Source organism: Lathyrus oleraceus, chromosome 3 (genome assembly GCF_024323335.1).
Source record: "Lathyrus oleraceus cultivar Zhongwan6 chromosome 3, CAAS_Psat_ZW6_1.0, whole genome shotgun sequence".
NCBI classification, from domain to species: domain Eukaryota; kingdom Viridiplantae; phylum Streptophyta; class Magnoliopsida; order Fabales; family Fabaceae; genus Lathyrus; species Lathyrus oleraceus.
This window is the reverse complement of record NC_066581.1, coordinates 354,732,823-354,750,616: the sequence shown is the minus strand read 5'-3', so window position 1 is coordinate 354,750,616 and position 17,794 is coordinate 354,732,823. Positions and strand designations below refer to the sequence as shown.

The window sequence follows — 17,794 nt, the reverse complement described above, 5'->3', positions numbered from 1 at the left end:
TGAACTAGGGTTTCCAAGGCAAGTGAATTCCAAACTCTTGAAGAATTCTTGATCAAAATAACATTTAAAGATCATAGGGACTCATACATGATGCATAAAGCCATTGTGGATCATGTCTTGGTTGAGCTCTGCAATAAGGGTCTTAAACCCTAGATGTAAGCTTGATGAATCAAAGGTGATCATGTGCCCTACCTACAAAAGAGTTAGAAAAATGCAAAGACATAGTTTTGGTATTTTGGCTAGTAACTGATAAAATAAAAAGTATGATACAATCACATAGTGCTTGGTGATCTCTCCCAAAACAAACCCAATGAATGAGGGGTAAGGAGGATGCCAAGGTCTGATCCCAATGCTAATGCATATGATGAGATAGCATAAGGGATCTAAGGGTCAAAATTTGGGGTCTTACACCCACCATGGGGAAATTTATGCAAAAATTAGGGATTGTGGCAAGTAACTGCATCCTGATCTTCAGTCTTGAAGACTTTCTTAAGCACATTGTCGAATTCAGATCCCCAGTATCAGCCGAGAGCATAGTGGATATCACGAGGCAGTAGAAGAATTAGTGATCATTGTATTCAATGTAGCCCTTTTCCATGTAAATTACCATTTTTCAAACTTTTGTAAAGATTTATGGAGTCATGCCATTTACATACTACCATTCTATTAAATAAAGTTGAGCTTCTGTCCAATTATTTTTACTCTTATTTAATTCAGCCAAATAGATTTAAATTTTATTATGATCACTTTTTGAAATTAAATTTTAATCAAAATTATCTTTTTCTTAAACATATAAAAGCATTAATTTTAAGAAATCAATTTCATTAAAAGGAATATCAACAGTGGTTTGAAAGCGGTAAGTCTTAAGTGTGGAGCATTATTCGATTTCCCCAAACAGTTGGCATGTTTCCTCTTTCATCCTCGGTAGTATGCTATCATCCAATTTTTGTTGATTTCCCCATCCGGTTAATTCGCCGTTATCCCCAGCTGAGTTTGTGATTGACCTCCCTCGTGTTGTAGGAGCTTCATTACAACATGTTTTGGCAGAACTTTAATTCCCTGCAAGTTTCCATCAAATTCATTCCCAGTCAGAGTTTCATCCTGGTTTCTGAGCAGCTATTTGTGTTTATCCCCCGCAGGGTTGTCTCCCATTTAATATGGTGTTGGCCTAAAATTCCCCGCAGAGTTAATAGCAGTTTCCTCAGCAGATCTCCTCCCTTCTTACCCAGCTAGGGTTGAGCCTTTGAGATGTTTGATCTTTTCTCCAGCAGTTGTTTCCTCTTTAGTGGATTGGTCGAGAATTGTATCGATGATTCAAATCAGCGACATTTTTATATTCTTTGTGATCCTTTTGTCAGCATAATCATTACATATACATATACATATACATATACACTCATATAACTTAATTATTGCATCATTGCACCTGGTGATTCATTCTTGTGATTTTTATCCTCTGCTATGGTGGTACTTTATCCCCATACAGGTCCGGTGTGTCTGTCCTCCTTCAATTATAGAGTGGCACTCCCCTAATCGGAAATACTTTAACCTTTCTCCTTTTCCCACTGAGTTATTTCCTCGTGGGTGTTTATTATTTCAGCTTCCTTCCCAGTTGATTATCTGGATGGAACCACTCCCCTTGAGTTATATCCTCATTGGTTTGAGTCTTAATTGACCGCTTCTTTCTAGATCTTACCTAGATAGATGCTTTTGGTCCCTGAGAGTTTATTACCCAATAAATGGTAGTAACCCCTTTTCTCCTCACCGGATTCGTTTTCATGTTTCCCAGGAAGTATATCCTTAATATGTTCATCCTAATCGATGATTGATATTTTCTTCCCCTGCTTTGAGTTTATCCTTGATATGTTCATCCTAACTGATGAAGGATATTCTCTTCTTGGTATTCTACCCAGTAAAAAGGTAGTTATAATCCCCATTTTATTCTCCCAGAGAGTTAATCCTTGATATGTTCATCCAAACCGATGACGGGTTTCCTTCTCTTTGCGTCTTCTTCCTAGTAACCGATAGTTGTAAATTCTTCTTTTCTCCCCTTCGCAGAGTTTATCCTTGATATGTTCACTTTAATCGGTGATGGATATTCTCTTTGTGGTTTTCTATCCAGTAACTGATAGATTTAATCCTTATTCTTCCCCCGGAGTCTATCCTTGATATGTTCATCCTAACCGGTGACAGATATTCTCTTTTTGGTATTCTATCCAGCATTCAATAGATGTATTTCCTACTTTTTTCTCGGGCGGTTTATCCTTGATATGTTCATCCTAACCGGTGACGAATATCCTCCTTTAGCATCCCCAGACAAGTTTATCCTTGATATGTTTATCTTAATCGATGACGGATTTTCTTTCCTATTGAGTCTATCCTTGATATGTTCACTTTAACCAATGACATATATTCTCTTCCTTTGGTCTTCTACCCAGTAATTGGTAGTTGTAAATCCTATTTTGGCTTTCCCCAACAATTTTATTCTTACCTAGTAACTGGTAATGAATACGCCTTCTGGCTTCCCTCAGCGAGTCATCCTTGATATGTTTACCCTAACCGGTAACGGATGTCCTCCCTATCATATTTTGTTATTCCCATACCCAGTAACCGGTAGCGGATAATATATTTCTACTCCTCCTGTGTTGAAGATCTTTTCTTCCCCAATCGAGTTTGAGTGCGTATTTCCTTAGTGGAATCGCTACTCCTGCTTGGTTCGAGTATTTCAATTTTGCTCTGATCTACCCATGTCCCCTTGTAGATGATCTTTGTACCTTCCCGGCTGATCCTTTCCATTGTTTTTCATGGAAACCCCTCGTATCCCCCAATAGTTTTTAAGTCGTAGTCTAGCCTACGCATAACCTTTTATCCCCCCAGAGTCTATGTCTCCCTAGTGAGCTTTCCTCACGGAATGAATTACGCTCGTGCGGACTTTCAAACTCTCTTAATTATTTTCCTTTGTGGCAATATTTCACCATAAAGATTTATTCTAACATTCATAGCATATGTAGCATGAGGTCTCTTAAGGACCAAAATTTGTTTCTATATGTTTTTATTTAAGCCCATTCTACTGAGTCGATACGGAGATTTTAACCTTCATCTCCTCAGTCATTACGTCCTTAAATATGGGCAGCTGTAAGACCCCAATTTTGACCCTAAGATCCCTCATGCTACCTCATCATATGCATTAGCATTGGGATCATACCTTGGTATGTTACTTACTCCTCATTCATTGGGTTTGTATTGGGAGAGGTCACCAAGAACCATGTGATTGTATCATACTTTGTATTTTATCATCTTTACTATCCAAAATACCAAAGACATGTCTTTGCATTTGTCTAACTCTTTTGTAGTTAAGGCACATGATCACCTTTGATCCATCAAGCTTATATCTAGGGTTTAAGACCCTTATGGCTAAGAGCACAATCAAGAATTGGTCTACAATGGCTTTAGACCTCATATATGAGTCCCCATGAGATTCACATGATATTTTGATCATCAAATCATCAAGAGTTTGGAATTGGTTTGCAATAGAAACGCTAGTTCATCTTGGTGTCTTGTGTAACTTCTTCAACAAGGTTCTCCAACAATTGATCAAATATTTCAAGGTATACTTCAAATTTCATCATCTAAAGAATATATGATCCTTCATGAGTCCCAAGAGTCAAAATAATTGCAAGCTATCAAGATGGTTGATGGTGGTTGACCAGAAGATTTCATCTGATCAAAACTGGGGACCCCTAGACCCTATCTCCTACACGTTTTATCATATGAAAATGATTCCAAGAGTAACGTTACTCTAAATAACATTCCAAACAACTTTCATGTTGAGGTCTAGAGCTAGTTTTGCTTGGAAAGTCATTTATTATGTTGAAAGATTATAGGTCATTTTGTCTAAACCCTAATTTGGAGGTCAACATCCCAAGGTCATAACTTGCTCAGTTCTTATGAGATGAAAGATTTCCAAGTTGAAAAATCAAATTCAAGGTGTCTAATTCAACTTTGATTTTTGGAGGAAGAGGTGATTCAAATTTTATGAGCATGTGATATGAGGATACATTATAGGTAATTTTGGACCAATACCATTGAACAAGTGATTTTCCTCAACTTCAAAAATGCATAACTCCTTCATATCAAATCCAAATGAGGTCAAGTTTGTGACCATTTTGAAGGAATTTGAAATAGATACAACTTTAATTAAGACACTTTTCTCATTTGAAGCTTACACAAAAAGTTAGCCAAGGTGGAATAAGTGAACATATGGCTTGACACTTAGAAAAAAATTTGATATGTAAAAATTTCCAAACTTCCACCTCAAAATTAATCATGATACAAGCTTTAAATGGAAAAGTGTTCAACATAAGAGTTGTTCCTCTTGATCTAATCTTTCCATAAAGTACAATTTCATCCATTTTGGACAATATTTGAATGGTATGCGCATGGCTTGAACATGGCATCATCATTTGGCAAAATCAAAACTTCAAACAGTTGTACACATTTTCCTTGCATTCCAAGTTGATTTCAGACTCATTCGCACTTGATTATGGACCTAAAGGAGTGACTTCATGGGCCTGTACACGCCCATGCAAGCATGCATCATCCATTGCCAAATTTGGAAGTTCAATTTGAAGGTGCAAATAACACTTGCTACAACTATAAATAGAAGCCTCTAGGTTCAGAATTGAGGATCCCTTTGCACCATCTTTGCTCCAAGATCCCAAACCCTTCCATTTGAGAGGATAATCCTGAGAATTTTCTTTGAAACTTGAGTTTGAATCTCACTGTTTTGAGATTCAAAACTCTAGGGATCCAAAGCCTTTGGTTGATTCTAATCTACTTCTGCAAGCTTCTTGAGTGAGATTAAGCATGAATCAAAGCAAGAGCAAGTGAGTTATGACCTGCATTGAAGGTATTTTCCATAAACTTGCATGTCTTCGATACTCACTCAATTCTCCATAATTCTCTTGGTTCCTTGGTAGTCTGAAGTCCTACCAATATAGGCAAGAAGATTTACTTCCTTTGAGGTCAAATCGAAGCAACTCAAATCATGTACCTCAAATTTCAACTCCATGTATCTCTCAATATACTTGGAGTTAGGATAAATTGAGGCCAGATTCATGATCAGTGCCCTTTTTACTTTGAAATCATGTCCTTTTTTTATTTTAGTGATGGTTATGAATGGATTAGTCCGGCGAGGCTCGCCTGAGAAGGTGACCGAAGATTTGCTCTGATGGTGAGTTGGCAAGGTCCAGAGCCACATGATCTCTTCAAATTGTTTTAATCACGAGCGTTGGTTTTGATTACCACTTGTGTGGCACGCTGACTTAACTCCATCATGGAACGCGCGCTTCTGGCCACTTGATCTGCCACCTCAATTAATGAGGGGGATCAAGTGGCCCACGTTTTTTTTTATTATTTGAATTTCATTTTAATTTTGTTATTTTCATTAATTCATATTAATTTTAATATTTATCCAAAAAAATATGAGAGTTTCACCAAAGAATTTTAAATAAAATCCTCTTTAATTTTCAGAATTAAAATTATTTTTTGGATCACTATTAATAATTTTCATTATTTAATTGTTTTTCTGAACATTTTTAATTATTTAAAAATAGTTTTCAGTTTCCAAAAATGATGAAATTTTTTCTCCAAGGTCCTTTGACCTTGTTTGACCTATAATAAATCTCATGGCCATTTCGTTGGTGTTTTGATGAGGTTTTAGGAAATTGACCGACCATAATTTAATTTAATGCATATTTTAATTGTTTTTAATTGATTAATTGCCAAATAAATTGTGTTGAGCCATTTTAATTGACTTGTAGAGTTTGACTTCTTTTGTTGGGCCTTGGTCAAGGTTGATTTGAATTTGTTAGGTTAAGATCATTGGGTTTAGGGGATTGATGAAAGGTACATTTCATCTCCCAAATTGAATGAATGGTCTTAATTTGGTAAAAGTCTTCCTTTGACCAATTTGTGTTGATTCCATTCCCCCTCCCTCTTCATCTCATTCCCCTTCTTTATTCATTCATGTCATGGACTTATGATATCTCTATATCCAAAGGCTAGTTGATTACAAAATCAACATGAGTATGGATGAGATTAGGTCCACCATTTTGCATATTCCTTTTGTGTGCGGTATGTTTCATGAGCATGGTCCATCATACTATGTCTCTAACATGCATTAACACCAAAACCCTATTGCCCGACCTCAAATAGTTGTGACTTCTACATAAGTCCAATTACGATTGCTTAACATAGCGTTAAATTTGTGACACAAAAGGCATAACATTCAAGTAAGTGAGATTGTATGTCTCCCCCCTCATGGTATTGTGTGGAAACTAGGCATTTTTTCCTTCCTTTGGAAGATGTCTTTCAAGGATCCATGCTTGTGATAAGTGGGTTGAGTGTTCTCCAAAGGATGACTTAAACAAAAACAAAGCAAAAGCAATACTAACTTCTAATCAACTAACAACTAACATTTAATTTCAAGCCATTTACTCTTATGCACTTTAATTTTGAGTTCTTATTCATTTTCCATTATTCATACCATTTAATTTGTTTACTTAATGTCACTTTCACTTTGCTCATTTGAGACATAATTTGTAATATATTATGTATGCATATACTTGTTTGTTTTGTGGTCTATTGACCTTAATGTACATAATAAGAACAAAAACCCTAAAAAACATTTTGTGTGGACTGTTGGTTTGATATGAGACTATTGGACTTAGAATTTAGACAACACTCCCTATGCAAAGGACTTGGCCAATGCCAACTTTCATGAAAACCAAGTACTTGTGAAGTGCAGTTCCATCTGATACAAATATTGAAGATCCATTTGAGTTCATCTGCAACATGATCATATTGAAGCCCTTATTTTGAATCTGCGTCTTATGCCATCTTTGAAGCCATTTGATACATGGGAATTTGGAAGAAGACCATGGAGTTGATAAGCTTAGATGTCGCTATATTTATTTGATGTCTTGCTCTTCACCTTGCTATTTGTGTATTGATATTGCTTGATTCTAAGTCCAAGGGAAATTTGGGTTTCTATATGACATTCTTGTCTATTGGATTGCAGCCCATTAGTCAGATCTTTTCAATTCTTAACTTTTAAATTTGTTCTTAGGATTAGTCTCTTCATCTCCCCCCACCATTTATTTAATTTCAAAACATCTCCCTCCTTTCAAAATCTTCTTTGCTTGTGTTTCTTTTCCAAACTTAATCCATATTGCAAATTAGAAACTTTGGCTCTATGCCATTTCCTTTTCAAACTTATTTTCTTAGTCAAACTTGTAAATAAACTTAACTAAACTTTACTTAAAATTTCAAAAGCCAAAAAGAAATAACACTCATTCAAATCATTTTTGGCCCTTTGTGCCTCTATTAAACTTAAATTTTTGTTAAAAGCAATGCACTCACTTTGAAATTGATACCACGAACTACGAGGTTTTGATCCATCATTTTTATGTTGGTACGTAGGCACAAGTCTAAAGGTCTTGTCAAACACAAAAATATAATTAATGAATTCTTTTCTCATCCATCCACTATATATATTGCAAACATCATTTGTACAAAAATACATATGCACACAAGAAAGGGCTCCCTAGAAGTACCCAGGACACTTTGGGTGCTAACACATTCCCTCTGTGTAACCAACCCACTTACCTGTAATCTCTGGCATTTTATTAGTTTTGATTCAAAAACTTCTTATCTTGGGGTTTTGTTCGCACTTTTCCCTTTTCCCTTGGAAATAATAAAAGTGTGGTGGCGACTTTTGTTTTATCGACGTCTAGCGTATCCGTAGCTTGATGGTCATGAATTTACCGCTACAAAGGGGAAAAGTACGAATAAAACCCAAAGATAAGAAGTTTCCAAATAAAAACTAATAAAATTCCAGATTACAAGTAAGGGGGTTGGTTACACAGAGGGAAGATGTTAGCACCCAAAGTATCCTAGGTACTCTTAGGGAGCCCTTTTTTATGTGTATATGTGTTTTGGTATAAAATGATGTTTGCAATAAATAGAGTGTGGGGATGAGAAAAAAATTTATTAATTATATTTTTGTGTTTGACAAGACCTTCAGACTTGTGCCTACGTACCAACATAAAAATGAGGGATCAAAACCTCGTAGTTCGTGGTATCAATTTCAAAGTGAGTGGATTGCTTTTAACAAAAATTTGAATTTTAAAGAGGCACAAAAATGCCTAAAAGAGTTTGTATGACTGTTAGTTCTTTTTGTCTTTTGAAATTTTTAGTCAATATGGTTAGATTCATTTACAACTTTGATTAAGGAAAGAGTTTAAAAATGCAATGGCATAAGGCCAAAGTTTCTAGTTTGTAAAAGAGTCTAAGTTTATAAATCACAAGCAAATAATATTTTAAAAAAGGGGGAGAGATTTTGAAATTTAAGAGAATGGTATGAGATGAAGAGACTAATCATAACCAAAAGTTTAAAAGTTAAGAGTTAAAAAGATCTGGTCAATGGGATGCAATCCAATAGACAGGAATGTCATATAGAAACCCACTTTTCGTTTGGACTTTTAATCAAGAAATACTAATAAGCAAGTAGCAATATGAAGATCAAGGCATCAAGTAAAGATAGCCACATCCAAGCTAGTAACTTCACAGTCTTCTTCTTAATCTTCCATGTATCAGATGACATACTTCTTGATTGGCTCAGAATAAGGCATTAGACACAGGTTCAAAGTAACATTTGCATCAAGACCATGTAGAAGATGAATTCATGTTGATCCCAATACTCGCATCAGATGGAAGCTCAAATCATAATAACTTGGTCTCATAAATGTTGGCATTGGCCAAGTTTTTTGGCATAGGGAATGTTGCCTAATTCTAGGTCCAAAACTAAGATCAAATCCAACAGTCCACACAAAACATTTTTTATGATTTATATTGTTTATTAAGTATTTTAAGGTCCTAAGATCACAAACACAAACAAAATATACAAACAAATATATACAATCACAATATATGGCTCAAGTGAGCAAAGTAAAAATGACATAAACATAAACAAGTTAACTGATATGTAAATGGAGAATGAAATGGTAAATGACTTGAATTTAAATTGCATAAAGTAAATGACTTGAAATTAAAAGCAAGAAAAATAAGAGTTATTCAAATGTTATTTGATTAGATGTTAGTGAAGTTTTACTTTTCAATTGATTAAGTCATTCTTTAGAGAACACTCAACCCTTTATTCACAAGCATGAATCCTTGAACAAAGACATCTTCCAAAGGAAGGAAAAAAGGCCAAGTTTCCATATAATACCATGAAATGGGGGAGACTTACAATCTCACTTACTAGAATGCTATGTTTTTGGGTCAAAATTTAGCGCTATGTTAAGCAATCGTAATTGGACTTATGTAGAAGTCACAACTATCTGAGGTCGAGCAATAAATTTTTTGGTGTTAATGCATGTTACAGATATGGTATAATGAACCATACTCCTAAAACATACCACACACAAAAAGAAAATGATAAAAGGGTGGACCTAATCTCATTTATACTTGTATTGGTTCATCTAACACAAAGTTATTGATGAACCAATTAGCCTTAGGATATTGAGACTTCATTGGTCAATGAAAGGGATGGGATAGAATGGGATTGAAGATGAAGAGGGAGGGGAAATGAGACAAACACAAATTGGTCATGGGAGGAATTTTATCAAATTAAAATCATTCATTCATTTTGGGAGATGAAATATACATTTCAATCCCCTAAATCCAATGATTTTAATCCAACAAAAGTCAAATCAACCTTAACCAAGGCCCAAACACATAGTCAAACCTCACAAGTCACTAAAAATGGCTCAACATAATTTTTACATAATTAATCAATTAAAAATCAAATTAAAATGCATTTAAATTAAATTATGTTTGATCAAAAACCTAAAACCTCTTCAAAACACCAAATAAATGGCCAAGAGATTTATCGTAGGTCAAACAAGGTCAAAATACCTTAGATGAAAATTTTCAAATTTTTTGAAAAGTCGGAAGTATTTTTAAACAATTAAAAATAAGCACAAAAATAATTAAACCATGAAAAATATCAAAGTTAATCCAAAAAATAATTTTAATTCAGAAAATGAAAGAGGGAAATTTTTTAAATTTTTTGGTGAAAGTCCCATATTTTTTGGATTAAAAATGAAATTAATATGAATTAATTAAAAATAAGGGATTAAATGAAATAAACAGAAAATCAAAAAAATAAGGACCATCTAATCTCTCTCATTAATTGAGGTGGCAGACCAGATAGCCAGAAGCGCGCGTTCCACATGCACATGAGTCATCCGCGCTACTGGCATGGTAATCAGTTTGGACGCGTGAGATTAAAACATTTAAAATGGATCAGATGGCTTGGATTGATCCAGCGTACCACCGGAGCCCTAACTTCGGCCATCTTCTCCGGTGAGGACCACCAGACTGGTCCAACCAAAACCTTATGAAAAATGAAAAGTGAATACACTAATTTGAAGGAAAAATGCTCAAGAGCATGATTTTGGCCTCAATTTTCTCCAATTCCAAGTATATAAAAAGATACAGGGATTTGAATTTTGAGGATCATGAATTGAGTTGCTTCGATTTGACCTCAAAGCAACTCAATCTTATTGCGAATATTGATAGGACTTCAGACAACCAAAAATCACAAAGAATGGTGAAGAATTGAGAGAGAATCGAAGAGATGAAGTTTCTGAAAAATCACCTTCGAGTTGATCCAATTCCACTTGATCTTGATCTGGATTTGAGTGCTTTCTCTTCCTCTTACTTGTAGAAGCCAAATGAGATGAAAAGGGAAGTGAATTTCTAGAGTTTGAACTTCTAAATATAAGATGAAGTTCAAGCTTGATTTCAAGAGAAATCTTCAGAAATTCTATGGCAATGGGGGTTTGAATCAGTCTAGCAAAGCTTAGGCAAGGTGTTATGTTGATTCTAAAGCTTTGAGCTTGCTTAAATAGGCAATGCATTTGATTTTTGCACCATTTGAATTTTGGCCAAATTTGGAAACCTTCTTGTATGGGTGATGTAGCGGTAAATTCATGACCATCTAGATATGGATAAGCAAGACATCAAATAACAAGAGTCACCACCGCGCTTTTCTTGTTTCCAAGGGAAAAGGGAAAAGTACGAACAAAACCCAAAAATAAGAAAGAGTTTGAAAGTGGATGCATTGCTTTTAACCTCATAGTTCGTGGGATAAATTTCAAAGTGGATGCATTGCTTTTAACAAAAAATTTAAGTTTGAAAGGCATAAAGTCCTAAAAATAGTTTGAATGAGTGTTAGTTCTTTTTGACTTTTGAAAATTTTAAGTCAAGTATAGTTAAGTTTATTTACAAGTTTGCTTAAGAAAGAGTTTGCAAAATGCAATGGCATAAGGCCAAAGTTTCTAATTTGAAATATGGCCTAAGTGTAGAAAAACAAGCACAAGCAAAGAAGTTTTTTAAAAAGGGGATAGATTTTGAAATTAAAGAAGTGGGGAGGAGATGAAGACACTAATCCCAAGCATAAATTTAAAAGTTGAGAGTTGAAAAGATCTTACCAATGGGCTGCAATCCAATAGACAGGAATGTCATATAGAAACCCAAATTTCCCTTGGACATTAGAATCAAGCAACAAATAATGCAGAATATATCAACTTGAATAGCAAAGCATCAAATAAAGATAGCCACATCCAAGCTTAACAACTCCATGATCTTCTTCAAATTTACCCATGTAGCAGATGAATTCCATAATGCACTAAGTCATAGGTTCAAAATAACAACTTCATAATGATCATGTTGCAAATGAACTCAAATGGATCTTCAATGCTGTATCAGATGAAGTTTCAAATCACAAGCACTTGGTTACATGAAAGTTGGCATTGGCCAAGTCCTTTGCATAGGGAGTTCTGCCTAAATTCTAAGTTGAATTGTCTCAGATCAAACCAACAGTCCACACAAGAGGTTTTTTTTATGGTTTTTGTTCTTATTATGTACATTAATGGTCAAATACCATACAAACAAACACAAGTATACACAAACAAAATATATCACAAAAATATGGTCCAAGTGAACAAAGTGAAAATTACATTATCATAAACAATTAGAATGATATGAATAATAGCAAATGAATAGAGCTTAAAAATTAAATTGCATTGAAATTAAAGGACTTGAAATTAAATGTTAGTTTGTAATGAGTTAGAAATTAGTATTGCTTTTACTTTGCTTTTTGTTTAAGTCATTCTTTGGAGAACACTCAACCCACTTATCACAAGCATGGATCCTTGAACCAAGACATCTTCCAAAGGAAGGAAAAAAGGGCAAGTTTCCACACAATACCATAAAAGAGGGGAGACTTACAATCTCACTAACTAGAATGCTATGCCTTTTGTGTCACAAATTTAGCGCTATGTTAAGCAATCGTAATTGGACTTATGTAGAAGTCACAACTATTTGAGGGCAGGCAATAGAATTTTGGTGTTAATGCATGTTAGAGACATAGTATGATGAACTATGCTCATGAAACATACCACACACAAAAAGAATATGCAAAGTGGGGGGTCTAATCTCATCCATACTTATGTTGATTTTGCAATCAGCTAGCCTTAGGATATTGAGATACATTAGGTCCATGACATGAATGCATAAAGAAGGGGAGTGAGATGAAGAGGGAATGGGAATGGATCAAACACAAATTGGACAAAGGAGGACTTTTACCAAGTTAAGATCATTCATTCATTTTGGAAGATGGAATGTACATTCCATCAATCCTCTAAATCCAATGATCTTAACTTAACAAAGTCAAATCAACCTTAACCAAGATCCAACAACACAAGTTAAACTCACAAAGTCAATTAAAATGGCTCTACACAATTAATTTGGCATTTAAACAATTAAAAATAATACATTAAATTAAATATGGTTGGTCAATTTCCTAAAACCTCATCAAAACACCAAAGAAATTACCATGAGATTTATCATAGGTCAAACAAGGTCAAAGGACCTTGGAGAAAAAATTTTAGAATTTTTGGAGACTTAAAATATTTTTAAACAATTAAAAATATTCACAAAATCAATTAAATCATGAAAAATATTAATAATGATCCAAAAAGTAATTTTAATTCAGAAAATGAAAGAGGAAAAATAATTTTAATTTAGAAAAATATTTTTATTCACTTTTGATTCTCTTAGTGCTAGTAAGTGAAACTTTACTTGTGAGGAAAAAAATTGCAAGTGGTTGTGTTGGCCGCTTATATTTTTAAGGGTGTGATAATTTTAAGAGATTGAGTTGGGTTATTGAGATATACGTGTCCTAAAACCTCTGGTCTTAGTTTATTAAGCTTTATTAGGAAAAACTTTGTTTTGGTTATTGAGATCAACCATAAATCTCTAAAGAGTTTGTTAGCTTAGCCTAAGATAAAAAAAAATTCATTGGTTGGGGATAAGACTAGACCAACATTAAGTTAAACCTTTATAAATCTCATATGTAATCTTTCTAGACATATCTTTTTATTTTATGCAATTAACTTTCAGTATTTTATTTCTGTTACATATAACTAAAAAATTATTAATACGGTCTTAATAGAGAAAGATTTAAAATTAGTAATGATTTTTAAATACCACAATTCCCCTCTCTCTCTTGTGCATAAATTCACTTGTCCAACACAATTGACACCGGGACTGGGAGTTGGATCTAGAGGTAGGCCTTCCATAGACATCATTCAATCCGCTTCTTTTGGAAGATTAAACCTAACTCGGACTTGGAAGACAAATTTGTTTGGTGGGATAATAGCTACAATAAATTGTTAGCTTCTTGTGATACAATTTAACAAGGCTTGGAATTCTTAGTAAGGACCACAATATGGTTTGTCCAATGTGTTTTGGTATAAAAGAAATTATCGTTCATCTATTCATTGATTGTTAGACCAGTAGACTGATTTAGTTGACTGTATCAAGCAATAACATTTATCATTTAAAAGTATGTTCAACAAAAAACTTGAAGTTCATTTTTGGCTTGCGGTATGTTGGGCGATATGGATTAGCATGAACTATATTATTTTAAAGGAGATATCCTAAAAGGTGGATGAGGTTTTAAATCTGTTTTGTGGGACTGACTTGTTGGTAGATGTAAGAGTTGTGATAATTTTTTTTTTGCAAGGTTTGAAGTCAAATTCTCATTTATATTTGATTTAGTTGTGTGTATTTTTCTGTCCTTGTTGTTTGTATTGAAAGGTTGAGTATCTTTTTGTACTCTTTTTATCCCTTAATATATTATTTCCATCTTGCTTGTGAGATATTTAAAATAAATGTACCAATGAGAAAACAATAGGACAAAATTATCAAAACGTGTTGATGCCGATGATATTATTATTCACCATTTTTATATAAAAAAATATGATTAATTCACTACGACAACCTCAATCAATAGTGTGACATCAATATTTAAAACATTGAACCAGACATATATTTTTATTAAAATCAATTTTTATTACCATCAAAATAGACGCACACAAACTTAATCATCATTATATCGTTGACGAATGGTTCTATAGAAACCTAATGGTTTAAAATAGGAGCAAAATAAACTATTTCATTAATTTTTAATAGGAAAGTTAATGGTTATAGAAAATTCCAAACTATCTGTGTTTTATTTAAATAGTTGCATTGGATAGCACAATAATAACGTTATTGACAACAACATTTGTTATCTGGAGTGAAAACATCACAAAATCCACCTTTCTTAAAGCCCTTACTAAAACAAAATTGATTGCATCTTTCAACATCTTTGCAACTCCCAGCGCACACAAATGCCGGATCAAGACTCATTGCGAAACCTATAACAAAAATAATTAAAATCATGAAATAAACTAACAATATGGCTTTATTAACAAAAAATATTATTTGATATTTGATTCATATGCTTTTTGAAACTCATCTAAAAAACCAGTATTTTTTTGGAATCAGAAAACTAATAGCAAATATAGAGAAAACAAATCAATTTTTTTGTGATAAATTAATATAACATGAAACTAAATAGATAAATCAAACTTTTTACATTACCTGAAAGCAAAATGAACGCAAAACACAAAATTAAACAAAAACGAGGTTGATAGGTACGAGAGGCCATTTTTTAGGATTGATGTTAACTTTTTATTTTATTTTTCTGGTTAGATGATGAAGAAATATATACATGGACCTATCAAAAAGTAATAAGAAAGAAAAGATTCGGTCAACAATATTAAGGATGATTTGATTTACACTTTATTTGTTATTATGTTTATTAAAAACTAACGTCTAAACAGGTAAGACGTGTTTTTGTTTCATACGCGTTAAAAATAAATATATTTATTATTTATTTTTGGTTTGAATTTAAATTATTTATATAATAAATCTTGTAATATTGTAATATACATTTGTGTAATAATTTATTTTTTTATTAAATATGCAATAAATATGATATAATTAATACATAATCATATAAAATAAACATCAATAAAATAAAATAGGAAATGGAATAATAACGTACTTATTTATACGAAGATATCTCTCATCTCTCTATTCTATCCCCTCTCTCAAATAATATAAAATAGTTAAAAATAAGAAACAATGAAATCCAAATTGTATCATAATTATTAATATAAAACAATATTTAAAAGAATAATTAAAAATGAGAATAATGACCAATACTCAAGCTTTTCATCTTGTCACGGTATAGTTGTAGTAAAATTTTCTGTTTTTAATATTTTAGAGATAATTGATGGCATTTAAAATTATTTTTTTATTATAAAAGTGATAAAAAAATATTAAATGTTCATTTTTTTTTATCGTAGATAACTATAGTAAGCGGAGGATAATTGAAAGGAAAAAAAGTAAATCCAAAATAACATATCTCTTTTACTATGGCCATATATAAATTAGATTCTATTTGTTCAAAATAAAAATAAAAGGTAAAATTTATTTTAATTTTTTTTTTATTTTGTTCAATTTTCTAAAATATATCTACTCAAAAATACAAAAACATATTTAAAGTATTATCTTACTTTTCTTTTTAATAACTATATCCGATTAATATTCTTTTTAAGAGGACGTTGCAAAAAACATTACTCCATTTATCTTATAAAAAGTGTCTCATTTGCACTTTTTCTCTGTCTAAAAGTAATTGTATTTTTACAATATCAATACAGTATTTATTATTATTTTTCCACTATCATATCCTTATTTATTAACTTTCACTTTGTTCAACCATTCTTTTAACTAGAATTAATATACTATTCTTTTAACTACAATTAATAGGGATATTTTAATAAAAGATATTAGTTTTATCATCAAATTCAACTCATGCGATCATTTTCTTAAGAACGATAAATTGTTCAAATAAGATATTTTTTTATGAGACGAATGGAGTATAAAACACGTAATCTCAAAGTTACTTTCAACAAAACATTAAAATCCAATAAAATAAATGATAAAATAAATAACATTTACGTGACACTTTTTTCTAACTGATAAATTGACATGGATGACCTTTTAGACCAATAAGTTTTTTTTTTAACTAAATAAAGATAAAAAAGAACATGATCGGATAACAATATTGGTTGCTTTCAAATGAGTGCAAATTTTATGATTTTGTTCAACAAATTAAATTTAGCCAATTTATATTTTGTCCTACAATTTTAAATTTATTTTTGCTATAATCATTTTTAAAGATTAAAATAAAATGTAAAATATTAAATTGATATATTAAAGCAAATGGTAAAATATAATAATAAAATGCGGGATAAATTATTAAAATCCATCCAACAATATTTTAGAAATTAATTATTACTCCTTTTTATTGTAAGTCATTTTAGGAAAAAAAAATTGTACCACACAATATAAGTCACTTTAAATTATCAATTGTTGAAAATCCCCCAAAATCTATAGAGAATTTCAGTAAATCTTGATGAACAAGATTGTTATTACCCACACAATAGCAATGAAAAAAGAAGAACAATGGAGAAAGAAAGAGTGTAAAGAACGATGAAGGAGAAGAAGAATTAAAATTCTACAGAGTTTCTTTCTGCCTACAAACAGTGGAAAATTTCATATTCACTTTGCTGCAAAATACTGTGAATACAATGTTATGAATACTCTATTCACTTCATTATAAAAATAAGGGTTACTCCCTCTATTTATAGATTTTGGTTAACTTGTACCTCAAGACAAAGCCCAAAATTATAAAAGCCCAAAATAGTTAACACTTACTAAAATAGGCATAAGTCGAAATCCTATGTGAAGCAACATGCTTCGACATTTCGACACACTAACACAACTCAACATACTAGGTGGTTCGACACTTCCTTACTTTGTCGAGCAACCTGCTTCGACACAAGGAATTACAATTCAACACACCACCTAATTCATTGTGTCTAAGCTATCTACATTCATCATAGTTCTTAGTCTTTTGAACACTTCGACCTGGACTCCCTTCGTCATGATGTCTGCAATCTGATTCTCAGTTTTGCAGTATTCCACATTCATCTTCCTACCTGCTACCTACTCTCGAAGATAATGGAACCTCATGTCGATGTACTTGCTTCGACCATGTTGTTGGTGTAAGCCCTAGAGGCCAATACTTTTGGTTCTTGTATCGAATTATTTATTCATAATAAAAGGCTTTTTCTTTATTACGTTTGTTTAATAAAGTCCCTAGAATAGCCAGTCCGTTTAATGTATCAAGTATGACTTAATCATGAGATCACATTAAACATAAGGACACTATTCTTAAAGTATTCGTAGTCGAGCTTTATTGTGAAGT

At 32.5% G+C, this 17,794-nt stretch overlaps 1 long non-coding RNA gene across 1 annotated transcript; it reads right to left on the bottom strand.

The window, feature by feature from the left end:
* Positions 1-14,616: 14,616 nt before the first annotated feature.
* On the bottom strand, positions 14,617-15,209 carry LOC127129255 (uncharacterized). The gene is made up of 2 exons (XR_007806251.1): positions 15,058-15,209; positions 14,617-14,831 (listed from the first exon to the last, which is right to left on the bottom strand). It is a non-coding gene; the product is annotated as an uncharacterized LOC127129255 (long non-coding RNA).
* Between the last annotated feature and the right edge of the window lie 2,585 nt (positions 15,210-17,794).